The following is a 25,725-nucleotide window of genomic DNA, read 5'->3' as shown; positions in this document are numbered from 1 at the left end:
GCTAAGTGGCTGTGATACTGTCAACCCTCCCACACACACAAAAGTGTTAAGAAGTTAAAAAATAAATAAATAAGAGAAAAACTATAATTTAAAAAAAAAAAAAAAAAAAAAAAAGATTAATTTGACTAGCAGAAAAAAATGTCCAGGAATTAAAGTTAATAGAAAGACAATAGGGATGAAGGAACACAAAGGCTGTCTGAAATAGAATTGTTAATCAATATGTGACCGACAAAAGACTTGACATAAAGATCAATATATTTAGAGTCGGTTTATGGACAGTTTTAGAAGTTGAAGTGAATTTTGTGACAGTTTATGACAGACGGCTTAGTAACAGCCTTAAGTTTGCAAGAGATGAGAACAGTTTCCCGTTTGGAACAGTTAACGGCAGGTTGCAGCTTAGATCAAATTGGAAAAGTTTAGGAGGCGGAGATGAGCTGACGTCAATCGACAACAAAGAGGCCTTGACAGACAACTAACATGTGGACGTTAGTGCTTAGAGAGATTTTGGTGTCATACACGAACCCAGAGCATAATTGATAGCTATGGAATTAATTTTACCTGTTTTGGAACGGGTATTCATCTAGTTTAATATATAGATAATGTAGTACTATCTTTTCTGTCTTATTTTTCCATCTAATCTTATAATATATCTACCAGTAAATAGATTTTCTTTAGCTCGTATATATACTTTTTTTTGCATTATTAATAGTTATTTAATGTTACTTTGCATATGAAATTATCTGTGAAATACTTATTCATTAATTTGCAATTAGTTTTGATAAATTAATATATGGGTGTGTGTGTGTATGTAATATATATATATATATATATATATATAATCTCGACCAAGCTCCAATTGCAGGAATGTTGCATCCCTGTCTGTTTTACAAGTATTTTAATGGAATGTGCTCTAATGAACTTGTAGACCTTGCGCCCCCCCCCCTCAACGTACATACTCCCAACTAACCTGAAAGGCAACAAAATCACACCCCTTCACTGTTGATGTCCCTAAATGCCGAAAAGCCTTCTACTCTATAGTTTCTTCCCTCAAAATGCTAGACTTTGGAATTCTCTCCTTGTTTCCTGCTTCCCTGATTGTACTAATCTGCAGAAGTTTAAATGTAATGTGAATGGACATCTCACTGATCAGCTATCCACAGTCCATTGTTAGACACTGTCCCAAATAGTAGACTCTTACATTCCAAATATTTGTTTGGGATGAAAAAGAGTTAAATATTTTTTTTATGCTCACTAGTTCTCAAACAGGCCATCATCAGAGATTTTTTTTTAATGAAGGAATCGCCACTTATCAAGAACTGAAGGCCACTTGAGGATAAGGCTTGATGAGTGTAAGGTGGTCTCTGAGACGATACTATAGTGATTGTAGTCGTGGAAATTGGATAGAATTTGATTATTTATTGTTTACATTACAATTGAATATGACCATATTGTAGTCAGAAAGCAGACTCACAGTACAGTTCCATGAACAGACAGTCCTAAGAAAGTAAATTTGTTCAGTTTGCATTTAGATTTAAGCACAGATAGAGAGGAGGGGAAATTGTTGAGTGTTTGTTGTGAATGTTTTCCAGTTGACCACTTGCCATGAAAATGACAATAGAAGAGATAGACTAGCAATGTCTATTCTGTGAGAAAGAGGTTGCAACGACATCACCTAAGTTTCAATCTTTTGAACCCTGTCAAGGCAAAAAATGGAATGCTCTGAGCAGCTCCTACCCAGATATGGCTACAGTATTCATTTTAGGACATATTTAGCTTTTATACAAGTAGAGGATTGCATCTAGAGTGAGATGCCTTCTGGAGCATTAGATTGATGAAATCATGTTTCGAGTGAGGTTGGCAACAGATTTGATGTCTTTCATTTCAGGTCAAGAGTGAAGCTCAGTCCCAGAAGCTTGTCGAAGCATGGTGCTTCCTTGAGACAAGAGTTATTCATTTCAATTGGGACCAAGTGGGGATCAGAGCATTGGTGGTAAAAAGAGAGAAGTTTGGTTTTGGATGCATTAAAAATAATGAGCCACCTTTTGTCCCTTTCTACCACTTGCTCACGGTTGGAAAGATCATGATTATTGCCGGCCTTTGAAGTGTTACCATAGTTGGTAGTGTCGTCTGCGTATATATCGATGAATGAACTTAAAATGTGATTGGGGAGATCATTTTACATCAGGAAAAGAGTTGGACCCAGAATAGATCCTTGAAATATGCTAACGTTGATATTTGGAGTTTTTGTCTTCTACGCATCGGCCACTAATTGTATAAGCCTATTAGAGAGAAAAGATTTGATAGTTGAGAGAATATTTCTAGATATTCCATAGCTGGATATCTTGTGAAGTAAACCTCAATGTCAAACTCTATCAAATTCTTTTGATATGTTAAGAAACCCCAATCGATAGATTCATTGATCCTATGTGAAATTACAATCAGTACATCAGCTGAAGATCTTGCAGGAGGGAAGCCATATTGCTTGTCACTGAGTAAGTCATTTTTGCTGAGGTTGTTGGCAACTTCTCTATTTATTACAAATTCTAGCAACTTACGCACAACACACGGAAAACTAATTGGCTTGTACTGAGATGCAGAAAACAGATTTCCAGTATTGTTAAATACTGGGCAGACCAACAAAGTTTTTTAAGTGTTGGGAAGCATTTCTTCTTTAGGCAGCATTTGTACAGCTTTGCAAGAATAGGAGCTACTTCATTTGGTCTTTGGAGGAAAGTCACATAGTAGGTAGCCCTGATCGCACAGGGTTGAGTTTGATGCAAAGTTCTTAGCAAAAAGTTTGGCTTTGTTGGATACTGACAAAATCGCCTTAGGCCCATTGATGATGGTTGGGATAGAGGACCTGCATCTTTTTAGGACCTTGTTGGTTATTATCCAAAACTCATGGGAACCAAGCCTCTGTTCTTTTACTTTGGACTTGATGGACCGAGCATATGACCCTGGTGTGTTTTCTATAATTCTTTTGCATTGATTGCTGTCTGTCTTAAAGACGACTTCAGTTTCAAAACATCTATTATGTTGAAAGCAATTGAAGTAGTGGTTTCTGTGTGCAATGGCAGCAGTACATTATTTTCATAGCAAGTGATCATCTGAGCTCTAATCTATGGTCTCTCCTTGCCAAACTTTCATGAAAAACATTTGTCTAGCTGAAACCACTCTCAATAATTTCCCTCACTCTTTATCTATGTTTAAACCTAAACATAGAGTCCATGAACAAAGCTTCTTTCTTAGAACTGTACGCCTGTTGAACTCTCTTTCGTTTCCCTGCTTTCCAGCTGACTAGAATATGGTCGTCTTCAAGTCCAACATGAACAAGTTCTTTGAGCTGTCCCCCCTTAAGTATTCTAATTTACCAAATTTACACGACTAACGATTACTACGCTATTGTCCCATGGATTTTTGTACACTCATTAACCTTTATCTTTGAGTGGCCTCCTGTCCTTGATAAGTGCTGACTCCTTTGTTAAAAAAAAAGATAATTAAAAAAAAGCTAGGTTGAAAACAACTCACAATATCAACGAAGCATTTGGCACAGGAACCACTACTGAACGTACAGCACAATGGTGGTTTAAGAAATTTTGTGGCGGCAACGAGAGTCTTGAAGGTGAGTGTAGTAGTCAGCCATCAGATGTTGACAACGGCCAATTAAGAGCTTTAGTTGAAGCCAATCCATACACAACTGGTTGAGAACTTTCTTCTGAATTAGACGTAACGTATACGACTATTTCCAACCACTTGTGAGAGATTTGGAAGACAAAAAGACTTGATAAATGAGTGCCTCGCAAATTGAACAACAACCAAAAGAAACATCTTCCTTTCCTTTACGCAACAAGAATGACCTGTTTCTCAACCGGCTTGTTACTTGCAATGAAAAGTGGGTTCTTTACGACAAACAATGATGCTCAACTTAGTGGTGGACGCCAACAAAGCCCCATGACACTTCCCGAAGGCAAAGTTGCACCAAAAGTTCATGCTGACTATTTGGTGGTCTGCGACCTGTCTTATCTATTAGTTTTTTGAATGCAGGTGAAACCATTACGGCAGAAGTACTGTCAACAAATCAATGAAATGCATCAGAAACTTCGACAACAACACCCAGCATTAGTCAACAGGAAAGGACCAATTCTCTTCCATGACAATGCTCGACCGCACATTGCTAAACCAACCCTACAGAAGTTGAACAAATCAGGCTATGAAATGCTGTCTCATCCGCTACACTCTCCAAACCTCTCACCTACCGACTAACACTTTTTCAAACATCTCAACAACTTTCTGCATGAGAAATGCTTAAAAAACCTAAGCTATATCAAAAACACCTTCAGCAACTTCATCGCTGCTAGAACGCAAGATTTTTTCATTACTTGCATAAATACACTTGTTTAATACACTTGCATTGGCAAAAGTGTATTGATTTTGATGGTGCTTATTTTGATCAATAAATTTTTGTTTGAGCCGAGATATGTTCATCTGAATTTAAAAGTTAAAAACCGTAAGAACTTACTTGACAACCTGGTATTTGCTTCGATTTTCTGTTTCAGTCATCTTAAGCCTGTAATCTACCCAGTGAAATTGAATTTAGCAAGTACCCCCACTTTTTTTTTTTTTACTATTATATTCGGTCTTCTTGCTTGGATATCTACTTATATTTCCATGCCCCAAAGAATTTTATGCTTTTCATTTTCTAATACTGACTCCAATTTGTGCTCTAATAATTTGTCAGTATGTTCAAGGTGCAGTTGTTAGCATAATTCCCATTGGATTACTTGATCCAATCATGTCTGTATTTATATTTCTTTCAGGTTAGCTTAGTACATTCACTTAATGTGATTTACTATATATTGACTTCATCCATAGTCTACATTTGCAGTTTTACTGGGTCTTGTTCATTTGGATTATTAAGTAGTTTTTAGAGAATGTTGAATAGAAAATAAAATTTGAATATCGATATTTAAGATCTTTTTAAAAATAAATTTACTGACGTTCAATCAATTTATTATTTGATCCTACTACATTATACTTCAAGTTCAAATATAATGTAGATGGTTCAAAAATGAATTTAATGAAGTGGAAGTATAATGTACATAGATCAGACATGGATTTATTGAGGTTCAATTATAATGGCGATTGATAAAAAGTGAATCGACTTAGACTCAAGTATAATAATTAGTGTTAGGACGATTAATCAGTTTTGGAATCAGAAAAATTGATGCCTATTTACGTTTTACGTTTAGGAAATATTTGCATATTTGACTTGTGTTTTTACGAAAATCAGGGAATAACAAGCTTATAATTAAATAATTAGTAATTGTATCGAAATCAGAAAAATATTGGAATCGTCCCATCACTAATAATAATGGAGGTGGATCAGAAATGAATTTATTGAAGTTCATGTATAATTGAAATAAAAATGAACAGGAAGATATTTTATTGAGATAATGGTGATAACTTAAAACGCATTTTATCAGGAAGTGAACATAATAGAGATAGACCAATAATTAATTTTATAGAGATTCTTGAACACCTCTAAAAACCATTGTCAGGATTTCAAGGGTTAAAACTGCTCAAGAAATCAACAGAATTTTCTAAAATGTTTTCTTTATATTTACCGTTTTCTTTCTGATTACTTCTGATGGCGTGGAATTTTGTAACTCTGCTAAAACAATTATTTCAGGGCTTCAATTCCATGATTGTTTTTTCTTTCTCCTATTCCAAATGCGCTTAATTGGTAAGTTAAGAATGACACTGATTGCACAAACAAACTGTTTATACAAATTATTCACACATATCAAATTCTTGACAAGTTCTATTTTCGAAGACCCATATTTGTTTTAAATTAAAATTATTGAGACTCTTACATTTTTTTTTTATCTTAAAAAAACTTTCTCTTTAAAGTATAGAAGGTTGCTTTTGCTTTTTTTTCCCAAAGCAAGGCATGTTGCCACCATGCTACAAACTATAACCAAACTTTCTCTTTCATTCATTTTAGAAGACTTGTTATTCTTTAGTTTTTTTTTTTCTTTCTTTTAGTTTTCTTTTATTTTTATTTTCTCTTTTTTTTTTTTTATTTTAATCCTGAACAAGGCATATTGCCACTTGGATGTAAGAAGGGATTGTGGGGAGTTGGACAGTAAGGTATATGTTCACATTACATTTAAAGTTCTGCAGGTAAATACAAGCAGGGAAGTAGGAAACAGAGAGGGAATTCCAAAATCTAACAGTCTGAGGAAAGAAACTATTAGAGTAGAAGGCTTTCTGGCATCTAGAAGCGGTGGAATCTTGCTGCTTATCAAGTTAGTTTGTGGGGTATCTGTACGTTAAGGAGGAACAAGTACCATGAATTCATCAGAGCACATTCCATTAAAGTACTTGTAAAGCAGGTACAGGGATGTGACATTGCAACAATGGGACAGAGGTTAACAGCGCGGGACCTATTAGATTTGAGACTCTTTTTCGGACCCTATCTAGGAGTAAGAGACTAGTGGTAGATGCACCAGCCTAAATGTGACGTCAATACTCTGCAAGGGCAAATTCTGGTTTTGTAAAAATATATATCTGTGAGTAATTTTCTAGCATGGTAGAGGGAGCCCACCTTCTTTGCAGGTTGCTTGCGAATGCTTCAAGGCAATTTCTTTTCGTAGTAATACACAATGATTGTTCAGTTGAAAGATGGTGATATTTCGGTATGTTGTTTGGCATAAGAATATAGTCAAATTAGTACCTCACCCCTAACACAATCCTTTACCTGTATAAGAGTCAGATATGTTCTTAGAGTACTGCTGTCATATCTGGAGAAGTTCTGCATGGAGCACTACTTCCTGTCCTGACAGAATACAAAATTGACTTGTTTATCTTGTTATTCATCTGGGTTGTTAAGTAGTTTTAAGAGAACGTTAAACAAAAAATAAAATTTGAAAACTGAATGGATATTTAAAAGATCTTTCCAATGAGGTTCAAGTACGATGTAGATAGATCAAAAATGAAATTATTGAAGTTCAATTACAATGTAGATGAATCACAAATCAAATTATTGAGGCTCAGTTATAATATAGATGAATCAAAAATTATTGAGGCTCAGTTACGGTGTAGATGAATTAAAAATGAAATTGTTGAGGCTCAATTTAATGTAGATGGATCAAGAATGAATACACAATGATTGTTCAGTTGAAACATGGTGATATTTAGGTTGATTGTTCGGCTTAAGAATATAAAATTAGTACCTTACTCCTGACACAATTCTCTATGTGTATAAGAGCTAGATACATCCTTAGATGGAGTGCTGCTGTCATATTTACAGAGTGAGTCACAGGAAACGGATTTTTTTAAGGAAAAATCTAAATATTAGATAGATGTTTTGATAACTTACGATATATATATATATATATATATATATATATATATATATATATATATATATATAGTAAAATCAAAGGAGATGTAATGTTTACCTGATATAAGCAATGGTTAACTTCGATCTAATATAAATACCAAGAATTTATATATAGATATTTTAATCCCAACCAAATAAAAAAGCCTTCGTCTTCAGATCACCTTTGAAAGAGCCTTCATGTAAGCTACAATTTTATGCCTGGTTCGTTTTTATTTATTTATTTATTTTTTTTTACATCTCCTACATTTTTTCACTCGTTTTTTTTTTTTTTTTTTTAAAGGACATGTACATTTTTGCAGTTTATGACTATAATAAATTGCAGTTTCATTTAATGCCGTAACGAGCAAATTCTAGCATTGCTAAAAATATAATTTGCTGCTTTCTTTCTGTCCTCTGATGAGAAGAATAGCAAGAATAGCATTCTTTAAAATTCTGTAGAATAAGGAGTTTGTAAATTGTTTTTTTTTTTTTTTTTTTTTTTTTTTTTGAGTATTTTTTATTTGATTGTAAATTTCAACTTATAGTTTTAATTTCGTTTCTCTTATATATAAACATCCGTTTCCCATGACTCACCCTACATTACTTGTCTTGACAGAATACAAAATTGTCTCCAATCTAGTGGAGGATCTTTTTTCTGGTCTTTACTGCGCCTTTCACACAGAAGAGGTGTTGCATGTCTCTCCCTACTGTATCATTATGTTTACGGTAGGTGCGTGACTGAGTTCCAATACCTGATACTCCCCTATAAAACATTCATGACCAGAACTTGTCTTACTTAAACCACAACAGAGAACTTTCCTTTTTCTCGCTATATTTCCAAAAACAAAAAACACTTTCATGAACAAAGTTTCTTTTATAGAATCTCCTACTTATGGAACACTATATCGTGAGCCTACTTCCCAACCGGCTAAACATGATCATTTCCAATTCAAATGTGAACAAGCACTCATTGAGCCATTCCCTGAAAAATCAATTCCTCTTAAGGGATCAATTAGGTTTGAAGGACCCCCACAAAATAAACAAAACAAAAGGGGACACTTTCCAGTCAACACTGGTTGACTTTCAATGCGCGTGGCATATGTAAACAAACATAAGAAAACCAAGTTTAGTTTTTCATCACAAGGTCGATTTTTAATATAAGGAAATATTTATTTAAAAAAAGGAGGGTATATATTAAATATTAATGTTAAGTGCGTTTTTTTTTTTGTTTTTTTTTGTTTTTTTCATTTATAAAGCTAATATAAAAACAAATGCAGCAATTATATTCCAATTGTTGTAAATTCTTATTTTGAAATGAGCTCATTCTCTACGATTCTTCAATTTCTATATAAATTTTTATAACAAATAAACATTTTTATTTCGTTTAAATAGGGATGATAATTTTACATTTCATAGTTATTTATTTGTGTGAAAGTCGTTTCGAATTTGTTACATTCTGTGTGCTATAACTATGTACACCCTCCCCCCTTAAGGTGACCCATAGGAACAGAACCACTCTAAAACTTTAAATATGTAAATCTAATTTTGGTTTTCGTGTAGCTGATGTCTTCCTGATTCTACTTCTGCTTTTTCTTGCTTACATACACTTATTCAAAATTCTTAAGTAGTGGGCCGACATCAGTGGATTTGTTTTTTACCAAAAAAAAAAAAAAAAAAATAGCATTGTAAATTTAGTAATCAAGTAAAAAATAGCATTTTTACTTGATTAAATAATTCAAAATAAATATAAAAAATGATGTTTTAATTTAATTATTTTTACTGTGCAATAATTTATAGCAATGGATTACAAAGGTATTTTTTTGAATAGTATTTTCAAGTTAAATTCAGTTTTTTTTTTTTTTTTTTTTTTTTTTTTTTTCAATATTTTTGTGTATTAAATTAAGTAATTTGCTATAATAAATTTTTAAATGTAGTAATTAAATAAAAAATATTTTTACTTGATTAAATAATTCAAAATAATAAAAATGGTTTTAATTTAATTTTTATTGTGCATTAATTTATCAGATTGAAATTGGTTAAACTTAAAAAAACAAAAAAAAACATTGTTAATGATCATTTTGGTACCAAAAAAAGTTCACTGATGTCAGCCTACTGCTACTGATTGTTGAGAAGGTTTCTTGTAATCATTAAAAGAAAGAAGCTTAGTCTTGGCAGCATTGAATGTTACCATCCATTTTTGTCCCCATCCTACTATAGACTAGAGGTCTTTCTCTAGGGTTTCTGCCACTGCTTTGGATATGTGTTCATTCGTTTTCCCCTTGTGTCTGTTATAGAGCATGGTGTCGTTAGCAAATATACCCATGTCAGAGACAATTTTCTCAGGTCATTTATGAATATCAGGAATAATAAAGGTCCAAGGATCAACCCCTGTGGTACACCCACATTTATATCATATCGTTTTGACGTACGACCATCGAGGACAACCTCGGTTCTTCTCTTATTTAAGGATTTAATTATGTAAAGTATTCGTTCAGTAATACTGTATAATCTGATTTTTCTGGGGAGAACATCGTGCCATACCCTGTCAAAAAGCCTTCGATATATCCAGGACTACTGCACTAGGCTCCCTTGCCTTATCCAGTGCATGATATATACGTTGAGAGATTACAGTTAGGATATCTCCAATAGAACGGGCTTGCCTTAATCCATACTGTTGGTTAGACAGAAGTTGAGCAATTGTAAAGTGGTGTACTAGAGCTTGATTGATTATTAACTCAAATATTTTGGCGAAAAGAGGGAGAGGGCTAATGGCACGATAATTTAATGGGTCAGTTCTTTCGACAGAAGTCTTGTAAACTGGTACAACAGAAGCATTTTTCTAATAGCAGTAGCTTTTATTATTTTTTTTTTACATAAGCATTTATGCCAAATTTATATGCTTATGTAAAACAAGTAAAAAGTATATCTTGTCCGACTTCGGTATTGAGCACTCTTGTATGAACCTCATTAAATTCATTGATTGTTTCACCTCCTAAAAATATTAATTTGGAATTATATATATACATACACTAGACGTTTTGCTTGTTAAAAATGGGCAAAAGATATAGCTTGTTGATTTAGAATGTCAAAATAATGGTAGAATATGGCTAAATTTATGTTTTTTTTTGGTTTTTTTTTGCATTAAATACTATCCCTATAGTATTGTGGTGATTAATTCCTATTAATCTCTATATAAATAAAATGAACTCATTTTTTCCCGTCGGATTTTGACCTTAATAGGATTAAAAATCAAGATATTTCATGCAAATATAATATGCACAAACGGCAGAACAATATTTGAGGTGTGTTATAGGCTTATTATTTCTCAAATTCCTCGATAATCTTAGATTTCTATACTTTTTTCTGCTGAGAAGTCACGGCCAAAATCGGTTAAAATCAATGGAAGTGGCAAAATATTTTCTCTCTAATAAATTCCTCCTCCCCCTGCCACCACTTAACACCGTTTGGGGATCGTTCACAAGGAACAGTTGAGAAGAGAACACCGGTTTGGCTTCGTAGTTCTTTCATGTGAAGTTATTTAAAATCACTAAACTAAGCTGCAGTGCTCTGTGGTGTAGTGGTTAGCGTGCTGGACAATTCACATTATATTTTCACGTTCGCGCCGACCTACCGTAGTCGTTTTTTTTTTTTTTTTTTTTTTTTTTTTCCTAAACAACTGGAATGGACTTTTCTTGGTGGCCGAACTGTTAACGTTGCAGATGTTTTTTTTTTTTTTTTTTTTTTTTTTTTTTTTTTTTTTTTTCACACTTTATTTTCCTACTTTTACTCATGACTCCGGGTTTGATCCTTCCTACTTACCTACCATAACATTTTTTAAAACTCCCCCCCCCCCGTCCCGGAAACAAACACTCGGGCAACGCCGGGTACCCCCGCTAGTTCTTAATAATTCCTAACTGTGCATTGGATATTGTAAGACTTAGTTTGCTGCACCTTATCATAGCAAATATCCATACCAAATTTCAACCAGATCGGCCTAGTAATTTCCGCAAAAAAAGTGGAATGGACAGACAAAGAGAAGTATAATATACTAGCAGGACCTGTAGAAATTTCACGAAATGAGAAATATATTTAAATGTTTTGATAAAGCTAGTATTTTTCTGGATAGCACAAAACACTGTTTTTGGGAAGAAAAACCAATAACACGAATAAAGCAAATATGAGTTTATTAACATTTCTATAAAAATAGTGTCCATTGTATTTTAAATATAGAACTGGCACAAATACGATAAACTAATAAATACACAGAAAGTAATATTGTGCTAAATAGTTCACTACGAATAATAAAATCACATTGTAAGAGACAATCTTTAATTTACTCCTTCAGTCCAGACAATATTCTTTTATTATATATATATATATATATATATATATATACACACAGTATCGGCCATAATATAAGGAACGGAAAAAAAAATTACAATTATTCATGTATATTTCAAAAATTAGAGCATGAATAAACGAATAGAACCAATGTGTATAAACTAGTACCAAAAAAAAAAAAATAATAATAAATTACGATTCAATATCGAGAAATATTTTAGTTTTAAATTATATCTGTGGATTTATCCTGGCCAAAAGTTAAGGAACGAAATAGAAACTTTGTTTTTTTTAATGCAAATGTTTTAAAAAATAAATAAAAAATATGTATGTATGTATATATATATGTATGTATGTATATATATATATATATGTATGTATAGGGCGAATGAACTCTTTTTCTGGGTCAATGGCCAACTAGCACCGTGTATATTTGTGTGTGTGTGTGTGTGTATATGTGTATTGGGGTAGTGAGGGCTCCCGTAAGCCGTGGTGAAGGCAACCTTTCTAGGAGAAGCAAATCTCTGATTTAAAAAAACCATAAAGCAGAAGACCAGTACCCGCATTAAGCTGGTCTGCAGTTTAATTTGTTGCTGGCTATCTTGCTCTTGCTTGTTGCTGGATCTCAACATTTTGAACCGAGAGAGAGACTTAGCTGTCGTACAAAGCTAAGACTCTGTAACATCATCTTTGTATAGATACTCTCTCAGGCATTTGGGCTCATGAATTTTAAATGTCTGAGGGAGTGGCACTCGTCTGACAAGAGACGTTGCAATCATCATCGTATGTGTATGTATGTATATATGTATGTATGTATATATGTATATGTGTGTGTATATATATATATATATATATACACACACACACACACTTTATAATGACAGTATTTGAACATGTATGCTATACATACAATTAGCATTACACCATTTTCTCCTTCCATTTTTCATAATTTTTTGATAATATGAGTGTGCCTCTTAAGTAAATATTATTTTGCTCTATTTGTAGAATAGCACGCATTCTGTGACAGAAGATATTCTGTTCTGAAGACAGATTATTTGGAGCAGTGTTTTTGAATCAATAATTCTACACACTGATCATATAGCAACCCGTCTTAATAAGTATCTTTCAAAAAATCGATAGATTTTCCCTTCCTTTCTTCTTTGGTGCTGTTACCCGATAGACATGCAGTAGACCAAAAAGTGATTATGGGGAAAGAAGAAACGGTTCTAAGTCAGAAAGTTGAGATAACCTGGGAGATGTTTTTTTTCTTTTTTTTTTTTTTCTTTGATTTTTCTTTAAAAAAAAAAAAAAAATGAAATGATGGAGAAAAAAAATGTTGGTTATGGGGAAATCTTCCATTTTTGTCATGAGCCGCTTGCATCTCTACAAAAGACTGACCTGTGGTCAGTCTATCATGCTTCCATTTGAAATAGCATTCACTTTTCTTAATAGTAGTATTCATTGAATCTGCCTAAGTACTTTTGCCAAGGAGATTGTTTCTGGTCAAATTGGTTTCCGTACAGCCTAACATTTACATCGCTTGACCAATTGTCACAAAATTTGGTCCAAATATTGGTCGTTGTCTAACTTTGGACTGATTTAATTTTAGAATGTCTAGATGAAAGGTCAAGGTCATGAAAAATGTAAGTCACACTTTTGGCGATTATTTTGGTTCTGTCCATCGTAAAAACTTGCTACTTGGCTCATAGCATATTGTAGCTAAAGAAATTCTACATCATATGACCTTGAGCTTGACAGGTTCGGTCATGGTTAAAATTTTGACAGAATTGGAATTTCAACTTAATCAAATTTGAAAAAAAGTATGGATCTGATGCTCTTTGATAACCGCAACCATTCTAGTCTGATCAGATAAATAGTTTTTAAGTTATATCTTCGTGGTATAACTTTGAGAATGCTCCATATGGAGAAGTAAGGATCCAATCACTGAAATATGTTCTTTTAAATGCATTCAAGCACCTGTATAAGAGCCAAATATGTCCTAAAATGGAGCACTGTTACCACATCTGGTGAGGAGCTGTTTTGAACCAATTTGGACCCTGTCAAGGTGGGAACCTTGGTAAGGTACAAAACTGGTTTCGAAACCTTGTAGGTGATGTCTGTTTCTCCTCCTTGTGACCTCTTTCCTACAGAAGAGACATTGCTAGTCTATCTCTGCTCTATTGTTATTTTCATGATAAGAGCTCAAAAGCTTCAATCTATAACCCCCCCTGCAAAACATTCACAACAAATGCCTAGCTACAACCACTGTCAACACCTGTGAAAATCTAAATGCAAATTCCATGAACAAAGTTTATTTCCTAGAACTGCCTACCTGTGGAAGTCTTCCATGGGGCTGCTTCCCACCTGATGCTCGTTTTCAAGTCCAATGTAAACACTGTCCAATGTAATTCCTTGTTAAGTGGTCCCCTTAAATAATCCAATTCTATTCAATTTCCACCACTGCCAATCATTATGCTGTTGTCTTACCAATCACTTTATATTCATTAACCCTTATCTTCAAGTGGGTCTCCAAGTGGCGACTTCCATGTAAAAATAAAAAAAATCTAAAAATTCTGTTGATCAGTCACGCTTTAGTTTGAAATATTTTCATTACTAATTGCACAGATCAAATGAGAATGTAACTCGAATGCTATTTTTTTGAAAAATTTATTGCATAAATAAGAAAAATATTATGCAAATGGTATGAATTTAGTGCATACACAGACAGAATTAAAGTAATTCGAATAGTCGCCATTAATGAAGACTACGAGCGCCAGACAACAAATCTACATAGCATAGATTTCCCTGCACAATTAATGACTTACACTTGTAAACGGTATAAGTTAAATGAGTGTGAAAAATAATGTCAAGTAGGTCATCGTTTGTTCAAATACATTTGCCATGGGTGGGGGGTGGGGGTTAACTTACAGTTATATAGTTTCAGTTGTCTTGATTCCATGTGGTGTTTCTCCATCTTTTTGTTTTAATTCTGTTACAGTTTCTATATAGCAGGTTAGCTTTTGTTGCTCATGTCATCATTAGTCTCTGTGTTCAAGGGTTTTCCTTAATATTTCAACCGTTTTCATTGTTATACTTTGTATTTTCTAAGGCATCCTTCTGATTCCGATCTCTCCCATTCTTTTCTTTTTGAAGTTTGTAGGGATAGTTCCTAGTGCTCCTACTTTTATTGGTGTTATTTTGACTTTCTTCATCTTCTATATCCTTTTCAGTTCTCTGACCAGTTTCATGTAACTGCTTTGCTTCTCTTTTTCCTTGATATTCATCTTGTAGTCTGCGGGGATGGCAAGATCTCCGATTTGGCAGGAGTTTTTCCATCTTGTTAATTAATGACATCCGGTCTTCTTGTTTGAATGGGTTTATCTGTTTGTACGTCTGTCCCATAGAATTTTATGATTTCCGTTTTCAAGTACTGCTGCCGGTTTATGCTTGTACCATTTGTCTGAGTGTTCAAGATGCAGTTGTTTTATTATTATTCACTTGGAGTTCCCATACAGGTCATCGTCAGAGATCACTCACTGACAACAAATATTGGTTGCACAACAAGTCTCTCCAGATTACCAATACTTTCCACTTCTTTCAATAATCTGACCGTTGGAAGATATGAAGATGCATCAAGTGCATACACATTTTCAGAACTATAAAGGGGAAAGATCAGGATATAAAGAGATTATCGTAGTTCAAATAGTCACCATTTATGAAGATTACCAGCACTAGACAACAAATCTATGTAGCATAAAATTTCCCTGCACAATTACAACTCGCACTCGTAAAGAGTGTGAGTTAAATGATGTTAAGTATGTAATTATTTGCGCATATGTATTTGCTACATGTTAAAAGAAAAATGATTGAAATCTGTTGAGAAATCTGGAAAAGCATTGAGTGTATGTATGCACATTTTCATAATTCTTTTTTTTCCTTTCTCTCTCCCATAAACATCTGTTATAATAAAGTTGTATTCCTGTCTGTCTGTTTGTTCACAATTTGAATAATATATACAAAAGCTACACTGTTTCACAAATTAATTTTCATGCACAAGTGTACCTTCGTAAGACATGCAAGTTGAGCTTCCAACCTCGACAAACAGTCTGACAGAAACTGGTCCATTTTCATGGCCTTTTTGCTAGCGGATTGATGTAAAATGTTTTGTATCACCCCAGAAGGTCCACCCTCTTAGGCCTTGGCTTCTGGCTTTCGAGAGGAGCAAGTTTATCACTTGTTGTCTGAATTGTCTTCACCGGGGAAATACCGACGGGGTACTCAGACTTACTTTTGCAGGGCCAGAGTGCTCATCCTCTTGGATTGCTGACCCATTTTCTCCAACAGCTGATAAAGATGACGCAGAAATTGAGGAGTTTTATGAAAATATCGAAAAAGCAATGGAATAATTGAACATCCAATGGGTGACTTCAATTCAAAAGTAGGAAAAGGGAAAGATGAAACCAAAGTTGACCCATTCGGAATAGGAGCGAGAAATGAAAGAGAAGAGCAGCTCACAGAATGGTGCAAGGAACAAAAGCTGGCGGTCATGGATACATGATTTGAAAACCATCCAAGAAGATGCTGGACGTGGAAAAACCCTAGCGATAGAACCAGGTATCAAATAGATTACACTCTGATTCAAGAACGCTTCCGTAACTCTATAACATCTTGTAAATCCATGCCAGGTGCAGACTGTGGATATAATCATGTCCCAGTTGTCGGGACAATGCAACTAAAATTGAAAAGGTTGTCAAAGCAAAAAGAACATCAAAGCTGCAAATAAACATCCTACAAACTGGTAAAGAAATCAAAGAAAAATACAAGATTTTTTATATAAATTATAAAGGAGCAAATGTCAATTCACTTGCACATTTTGTTTTTTTTTTTAATTTGAAAAAGAAACTATAATAAAAAAAAATAATCTCCTCAACATGAATTTTTTTTTTTTTTTTTTTAATTATAAAATAATTTGAAAGCATAAACAGACAGCCATGTTTCTTTTTGTTGTTTTTTTTTTAAATTTTTGAAGAGGAAATGGCTTTAAGGATTTTTAACTGATAAAGAGCGACTATAAAGGGAGGTAATTCGTTTCTCATTAACTAATGTTTGTGAAGATGATGGTTTTTGTGGCACCGGACGTATGGACAAGTAAATTAATATTTAGATTATGCTTTTTACTTCTACCTCTCATTTCTTATTCTTCATGCTCCCTTTCTCCTACTTCATCCTCTTCATACCAAGCCTATTATATATGGCATAATAATTACGTTGACGCACCAATTCTTGTTAGATCATTGAAGTTAAGTAACGTTGAGCCTGGTCAGTACCTGATGGGTGATCATTTAGCAATACCAGGCACTGTACATCGGTGGATATCGACACCTCCCTGCAAAAACCTAACATAATCATCTCCTTTGATTGAGGGCAGCTTGTGAATTTAATATTCTCTTGACTCTTCCTTCCTGAGACGAAGCTGGTTCAACCTGTCTAGGGTGAATGTAATTGGCATGGCATACCAAGCCTATTACTGAAAGTGTGATACAAAACGAATAAATGTATTAGTGTATTAATATTAGGTTTCAAATGTGTGAAAATATGCATACTTGTACTGAGCAATCAAAATATGTAGTATTAATTGGTTGTGCTATGAGTTAGATTGGAATAAGACAATCTTCCTGAGCACATTTAAAACTCTTATTACTAATTCTAAAACACTTATTAGCCAATATCAACCTTGTTTTTCAATGTTTATCGCATTTATAAAACTCACTACATCTGTCTGTTTCCAATTTTTTTCAAACTGTATCTTCAAAACAGAAGGTCGCAGAATGGCACGAGGCAGCTCGCGTTTATTGTGGACCGTTTTTTTTTGTTTTTTTTTATTCTTTATCCAGTTAAAATAGTTAAAGGGTTAAAATTGAAAGAAATGAGAACTTGGCAAGTGTAAGTCGATTTAAACTGCTCTTCTATTCTTGCGCAAGTATATATACATTTGTATGCTAATCTTAGTTTATTTTTAATTATTTTTTATCCAACTTACAATCTCAGGTTGGAGCGTTATAAATTTTGGCTTCAGTTTTTTCAATGTTTATCTCCTATATTCTTAGGCTAGCTGTCCTGTTGATTTTAAGATGAATTGATATTAAAAAAAAAAAAAATATAGGATTTCTAGGTGAAAAATTTATCCACAAATTGTCTAGACTCGCTTTTCTGATGAGAACACACTCTTGCTCTTATATTATCAATTGATGGCTGACTTTGAGTTTATCTCAGTTGACTTTGAGTTTATGACCCCAATCTCCGGTGACTTAGCATCAACATCTTCCAGTAGGTTATGTAAGCAGATAAAAGATGCTGAAATGAAGACTTCCTAATGATTAATTCAAAACACAGCGTTCCCCCCTTCCCTATGTTAAGAATGGCTTTCTAAATAGAAAACCATTCTTAACATGGAAAATGGGAATTTCACGTTGACACAACATGTTGAAAGTTATTTTTTATTTAAAAAAAGTTTTTCTTCATTGAATGAATTTCACACTTTCAAACTTACCTTTTGACAGCTGATTGGATAATCGCTTCAGCATCTTTTGGCTGTTTACATAACCTGCCAGAAGATGCTGAAGATGATGAAGTTGTCTAAGATTACGTTATAAATTGAATAAACTTATATAAAAAAAATAAAAATATTAAAATAATTTCAAATTCTATTGATAATATTTATCTGTTCATTCATTTATTTTTTTTATCGCTTATGCTCGAATTCATGTTTTGAAACCTGACGTAAGTCATAAATGTCATAAATCTATGACGTTACGCCAAAGCTATAATTATTTTTGTATGTTAATGTTCTATGCTCAATTTATAAGAAAGTACAAATGTGAACCTGTACTTGTGTTCACTGGTTGCACTATGTGCATTCTCTAGCCATGATACTGTTCCATGTTGTGCCAGGCCAAAGTTGCTTGTCAATCCATCTGGTCAGCACTACATTGAAATAGTTCTCACACCATGCACAACCAGAAGTCCAGTCTATAAACAACCAATAAATATTTATTTATTTATTTATTTATTTTTTTTAGCTTACAAACTGTACCAGTCTACTTTGAATAACACTTACAGTAAGGAATCTTTACTTGACCAGAACGAAACACATGTCCCATTTTAGAGTATGTTAGTTAAGAGCCCCAGAAGGACCCAACTTGCTCGGATGGACCTTGTGATTTAACTGCCTCTTAGCTCTCCCCAAGCTAAACTTGCCCAGCAGACATTCTCCAGAAAATCAACTTCCCTCAAACATCCAATTCCCATTTTTCCTCTTCCTCGGGAAGGGGTTAGCTATCATCCACTCTTTCTATGCTCTTTGAATCTCTTCACACTTGGATGATTCTGACCCTTTGTTAGTGGCCATTGTTGACCGCCCAGATGAGATATTCACTGAAGATAAGTTCCAACTGGTCTCGGTACATTGTTTCTTTCACAAAGCCAATTCCAGTGGCCTCTTCCCATTCATGGAAATATTTATTTTCCAAACAAAGAATATTTTTTGGGTTGTCTAACTGGTTGGATATTTTCAGCCTTCCCTGCATCCCTACCTCTCTTTCTGGTCAAGCATCCAACAAGTCTGAAACCCGTATGCACTAACAAAACCTGCTGCAGGGTATATGTTTATACAAATAACTCTGTGCATGTCAGAGTAAAGGTCTCAAGGTTTTGTTTTTGATTTCTGGTGATGGCATCCACTTTTCTCAACCGCGCTTTGAATTTTTTTGAAATTTTGTACAAACATTAGTCATGATGAAAGTACTTTTTTATGGAAATCACTCCAAACAAGTCATGATGCCATTTGATGTAAAGAGCTATAAAAAAAATCATTTCAAGGTAAAAAAAACTAACCAACGATAATTGTTAGATGGATAGATTCTGACCAAGAAAACACCAATTCTTTCCCCTTTGTCAGAAACATTGTACATGGAACATGAGGATTAAAGGACAAAATAAGGGAAGCAAAAGTTACGAGACTGCCAAAAGTAAACTCTAGGTCCACTTTCTATTCTACTTAAATTTACTATTAATGCAATATTTTTCTATTTCTAAAACCTAATTAAAATCTCTGATATTTCAAAATGAGATAAATTCTGCAATGTATTATGTTTTAAAAACTTGAAAGTGACAAACTGATAAAATGTTTAGTTTTTATTAGTGTCTTTTATAGATTGACTGTTTCTTTTCATGACCAGAATTTACAGTCCCTTTTTGAACTATTATCCTTATCTTTGTTGTTTGTGTCATGTTGCAGCTGTTGCACTCTCCTGTCTTCTTCGGGTGTATGTTGGATCCAGTAACCTTTGTAAAATTTTGAATAGAACCGTTGATTTTCGTCCAAGGAGAGGTAGGTTATTTTTCATTGCTTTTCTTATATATTTTCTTTCTCACTTCTACAATCTGTTTCCCTGGCTGCAAAATAAATAACAAATAATAAATTAAAAAAAAAAACTCTTACTAAAGCAAAAATATTTTTATCCTCTTTTTGAAGAGGAAACATTCATTTTTTCCCCCATTAATGTGAGCAATATGCCAATAACATACAATGATTTGAATAAACCAAAATGCACACATGTGAGTGAACTTGTAATTCTGTAATGAAATTAATTGTGAAAGGTCAGAATGTCTCTTTTCATTCAAAATGCTAATTTTTCTTTCCATGATCTCAATAATTAAGCATAAATAAAACTCTGTGTAATAATGGATAAAAAATAAGCATTAAATTATAAAATACAAATAATGATAGTGAATTAATGAGATGTAATTTTGCAAATCAATATTCAAATTAGTTAGCTTGAGTACATTGCTCGAATGTACATGCTCAGTATGTTAAGAAGCTGAAGTTCTATTTTCTATATAAAAGTAGGGTTTTAATGTTATTGCCAGTGCAGTAAACTTCCCAACTTCTATCTAACTAGCAGAACTACCCGGCATTGCCCGGAACAAAAGTGTAACATATTTCTATTAAAACTTTTATCTATCTTTCCTTCTCTCTTTCCATATTTCCTCTCTCCTCCTCCAAACAGTCTGTTCGTTCTTTGTCCAGCCAATTCCTCTCTCTGTTCATACACACACACACAACTAGAGTTGACATAAGGGAAATAACTCTGTGAAAAAAATCAATTACTTTCCTTTACATGATAACATTAAAAATTGTTTACTTCCTGCTAACATTAAATGATATAAATGACCATGTGACCCCCAAAGAATCAATCTTTTTTTTTTTTTTTTTTTTTTTCCTAGTCTTTTAAATGGCTTCGTTTTGTATGTCTTTGAACTTTCCTTTCAACCATGTTAAATGATACACTGTGATTAAGCACTGGTTATTTGGGACATGTATCATTGGAGTTCAGCCAATGTCAATACGCATATATTCTGGGGTTTGCCTTCTAACAGTGGAGTTGTTTGCATTTATGGCCGTGTATAGCAGAGTTTTCTTCAATTTTTTTTTTATTGTCTGTGTGTGTTTATATCTATAATATAAAGCTGTGTGTGTGTCTGGTCATAAATAAGCTCCTATATGGTTGACTATTTTAAAAAACTGATTACATATAATGATAGAAGATATATCGAGACACAGGAATGAGTATGTTTGATCTGGCAGAGTGGTGGTTCATTAAAATTGTGGGGTGTTCGCGCCTGGTCCACAAAGAAATAGGCACAAACTTTAATAAAGACTTTTCATATCTATCTGTGTAAGTATACTTTGATAATTATGTTTCAGTTTGAAGAAATATGGTATAATAAAATTATGGGGGTGTTCGTTCGCACCTGACCTCCATAGAATGGAAATATGTCACAAAGTTTAACAAGGTTTTTAAATATAGATCCACAGAATATTGTGATAAGTGTTTCAGTGTGAATAGGTATCGTATAATAAATTATGGGGTTTATCTATTTTATTTTTACTTTCATCATATTTTGCTTTGGTTTTGATACCCCCAAATTCAACCCAAATTTACAACCCTACCTTTTCATAACCTGTCATACTTTCATAAATCAGTCCATTTTCTGTAGGCTGTTTTTGAACCCAGTCAACGACAGGTACTTTTGCAAGTATGTATATGTATATATATATATGTTTGTATATATATATATATATATATATATATATATATATATAATACGAGCAAACAGTTAATAAAACATGTTAAAAAACACTTTGAAAAAAAGAGTTAAAAACATATTTAATCTGAAAAGGAAACACTTGATAAGTGGATAGTCCTTAATCCACGCAGTTTCGAAGAAATACTTTCCTACTCATCAGAGGGTAGGAATTAGCAAAATGCAGGATCGGATTTTGCATGCAAAAGTATTTGATGAAACAACAAGTAAGTCAAAGATCTTACTTGATAACAAAAAAGTGAAGCAGAGGGAATATGGTGAAGAAAAAGGTGATTACATGTAAATGGATAGTCTGGTGGAAGATAAATAATCCAGTGACAGTAAAATCCAAATATATAGCTTCAAGAAAGTTAATTGAATTTCCATTTGCACAAGTAAAATCCAAGGAAATCCCGTAATTGGAAGATGGTCCAAAATAATCCAAAGGCATATGTTGTATGTAAAATCCAATCCTGCATTTTGCTAATTCCTACCCTCTGATGAGAAGGAAAGTATTTCTTCGAAGCTCCGTGGATTAAGGACTATCCACTTATCAAGTGTTTCCTTTTCAAATTAAATATGTTTTTAACTCTTTTTCAAAGTGTTTTTTTAACATATTTTATTAACTGTTTGCTCGTATTATAAACTCTATCTCCTATTTGGTTTTATCGAGCTTTTACATCTGGTTGAGATAACTTTATAAATATTAATTCTTTAATATTTATATTATACTTTAATTTTACCATCTTGGATCATTTTGGTAAATTTAATTGTAATTTTTATTTTATATATATATATATATATATATATATATATATATATATATATATACATACCCATGCATAGAGTATTGTCGCCACACCTGGACTGGAGTATCTACCACTATTCTCTCACACTTAGACAGGGTCCAAAAAAAGAGTCGCAAATCTAATAAGTCCCACTCTGTCAACCAAACTCCAACCCCTGTTCTGTCGTCGCAATATTGCATCCCTGTGCCTAGTTTAAAAGTACTTTAATGTAGTGTGCTCTAATTAATTCATAGCATTTGTGCAATCTCAATGTACATACTCCCGACAAACTGCAAAATCATACCTCTTCACTGTTGAGGTCCTTAGATGATGGAAAGTCTTCTACTTTAATAGCTTCTTCCCTCGAACTGCTAGACTTTAGAATTCCCTCCCTGTTTCCTGCTTTCTTGACTGTACTAACCTGCAGAAGATTAAATGTAATTTCAAGACATCTCCCTGCTCAACTCTTGTTTTCTATTAGCCACGATCCCAAATAATAACCGCTTACCTCCAAATGGTTTGGAGTGAAAATGAGTAAAATATATATATATATATATATATATATATATATATAGTTTTTTGGATTTTTTTTTTTTAGGGACTGCAAACTATAAATAAAAACAATCACAGAAAAATAGTTTTATCATACAAATATGTGGTTTATTGTAAAGGTTAATTTAAATTTTGTCTTCCAAGTAGTCTCTTGAGTCCGGTTTATCAGCATAAACATGGGGCTTTACATATCCCCAAAGAAAATATCTAATAAGGTTGAATCACACGAATGAGGTGGCCACATGACAGGTTCATTTCTTGATTAAATTATTTGTTCATCAGTTGCATACTATGTGCTATGTGGCTCATCCTGCTGGAACCGCATGATGAATTGTCAAACCAAGCTGAACACAAAATAGCCCATAGTTGCCAAATCTGAAATTAAAGAAAATAGTTGTCCATTTAAAATTTGCCACCGTTAAAAAAAAAAAAAATATATATATCTCGCTGTGATACTCTCTTACTATGATACTCTCTCTCTATCTCTCTCTCTTTCTATCTCTCTCTCTCTCTTTCTATATATATATATATCTCTCTATCTATCTATCTTTCTATATATATATCTCTCTATCTTTCTATATATATATATATATATATATATATATATATATATATATATAAAGCGAAAGTGTCTATGTGTGTGTCTGTCTGTGTACATTTCCCTACACAATAACTCTGTCAATTTTCAGTCTACAGACTCGAAATTTGATATACAGGGTATGGAGAATCGGGAAAATCTTTGTAATCAGTTTTCGGCCAGAAATTTGGCTGTTAAGGTGTCAAAGTTCAACGATTTGACCTTTGAGAACTCTACAAACTCCTCCGTCAATTTTGGGTCTAAACACTTGAAATTTTAGATATAGGTTCCTTGGACATAGATCTAACTTAATAACTTGATTCGAGCCCAAAACAATAAATATATTAATGGTCATAATAGGGGTCAAAATTGAAAAGAATTTGACCACTTCGGTCTCTACCAAATTACTCAGACAATTTCTAGTCTAAACATTTGAAATTTTATATAAAGGTTATTCAGAGATAGGGCAAGCTTTTTATTCAGTTTGGGTCGAAAATTTGAGTTACCAATATATAAATGTATGTATGTTTGCATGTCTGCCTAAAACTTTTGACAGAGGCAACGGATTTTTACAAGATCAGTATCGTTTTGAAGTTCAAATTTGAGTCAGTCAGTCAGTTACAAGTAACTAGTGACCTCTTCAAGCCATATTGCTTATACAAAAGTTTAGTCCAGACTAATGATCTTATTATTGACATATATTTTATTTCAATCTTTCATATATGCATTAATTAATTTGTTCAATTTTATTTTTAATTTATTTTGTTTTAATTTTTATCCATTAATAGTAAATAAAAAATTTAATTTTTTATTTGCATTTGAGCAATTATATATTTATAACCTTATTAGCTTAATATTTAATTTTATTTACTTAATTACTATTTTTTTATATTTATCTATTTGTTTTTATTTTATTTTTTTTACAAAGAGTCACTACTTATCAAGGCTTGGAGGCCACTCGAGGATAAGGGTTAATGAGTGTACAATGGTCAAGGGGAGCATGTCAGTTATCGTTAGTAGTAGAAATTTGGTAAATTGGATTACTTAAGGGGATGGTTCATCAAGAATTCGTTCTTGTTCGATTTGAATACAACCATATCGTAGTTAGTTGGAAAGCAGGAAGACGGAACAGAGTTCCACAGGTGTGCAGTTCCAAGAAAGAAGCTTTGTTCATGGAATCTACGCTTAGATTAAGCACAGATAAAGAGTGGGGGAAATTATTGATAGTGGTTTAAGATAGACAAGTGTTTTTCGTGAAAGTCAGGCTAATGGAGACCATAGATTGGAGCTCAGACCAGCACTTGCCATGGAAATAACGATAAAGCAAAGACAGGCTCGTGACGTCTCTTCTGTGGGAAAGAGGTTCCAAGGAAGAGAAAAGGGCATCCTCCACTAGGCTACAAAGTCTATTTTGAATTCTGTCAAGGCAGGATAATCTGCTTCTGGCAGCTCCTGCCCAGATGTGGCGACAGTACTCCATCCTTGGATACACTCGACTCTTATACATGTAGAGAATTGCATCAGCAGTGAGATATCTACTGGGACGGTAGAATGATCCCACCATTTTCCCAGCAGCCCTGGCAACAAACAGATTTGATGTAAGTGTTCCATCTCAGATCAGGAGTAAAGGTCACGCCCAGAAGTTTGTCAAAACATGGAGCCTCCTCAAGATGAGAGCCATTCATTTCAATTGATGCCAGACAGGGATCAGAGCATTGATGATGGAAAGATAGAAGTTTGGTCTTAGATACATTAAAATTAACCAGCCACCTCTTTCCCCATTGCACTATGTGCTCAAGATCAGAGGAGAGAGAATCAGAAAGAACTGGGTTGTTTACGACCTTCAAAGTGTTGCCATAGGTGGTAGTGTTGTCAGCATAAATGTTTACAAATGAGTTTTTAATTTAATTATTTTAAATCTTATTCCAAAAATTTTTTCT

At 33.4% G+C, this 25,725-nt stretch overlaps 1 protein-coding gene across 5 annotated transcripts in view; it reads left to right on the top strand.

Annotated features, from left to right (window-relative positions):
• Positions 1 to 25,725, top strand: part of LOC145279813 (uncharacterized) — a 254,115-nt gene that overhangs the window by 139,001 nt on the left and 89,389 nt on the right. For 4 of the 5 annotated variants that reach the window (XM_080131179.1, XM_080131176.1, XM_080131180.1 and 1 more), the window contains exon 2: positions 20,019 to 20,111. The exons of the other annotated variant lie outside the window; for it this stretch is intronic. The gene's annotated coding sequence lies outside the window, so the exon portion shown is untranslated. The remainder of the gene's footprint in view (positions 1 to 20,018; positions 20,112 to 25,725) is intronic. 5 annotated transcript variants of the gene reach the window in all.

This window comes from Euprymna scolopes, chromosome 7 (assembly GCF_053919585.1).
Source record: "Euprymna scolopes isolate OS-2025 chromosome 7, ASM5391958v1, whole genome shotgun sequence".
In the NCBI taxonomy this organism is placed as follows: Eukaryota; Metazoa; Mollusca; class Cephalopoda; order Sepiida; family Sepiolidae; genus Euprymna; species Euprymna scolopes.
Note: the sequence above shows the minus strand (reverse complement) of the source record. Positions and strands in the feature narration are given on the sequence as shown.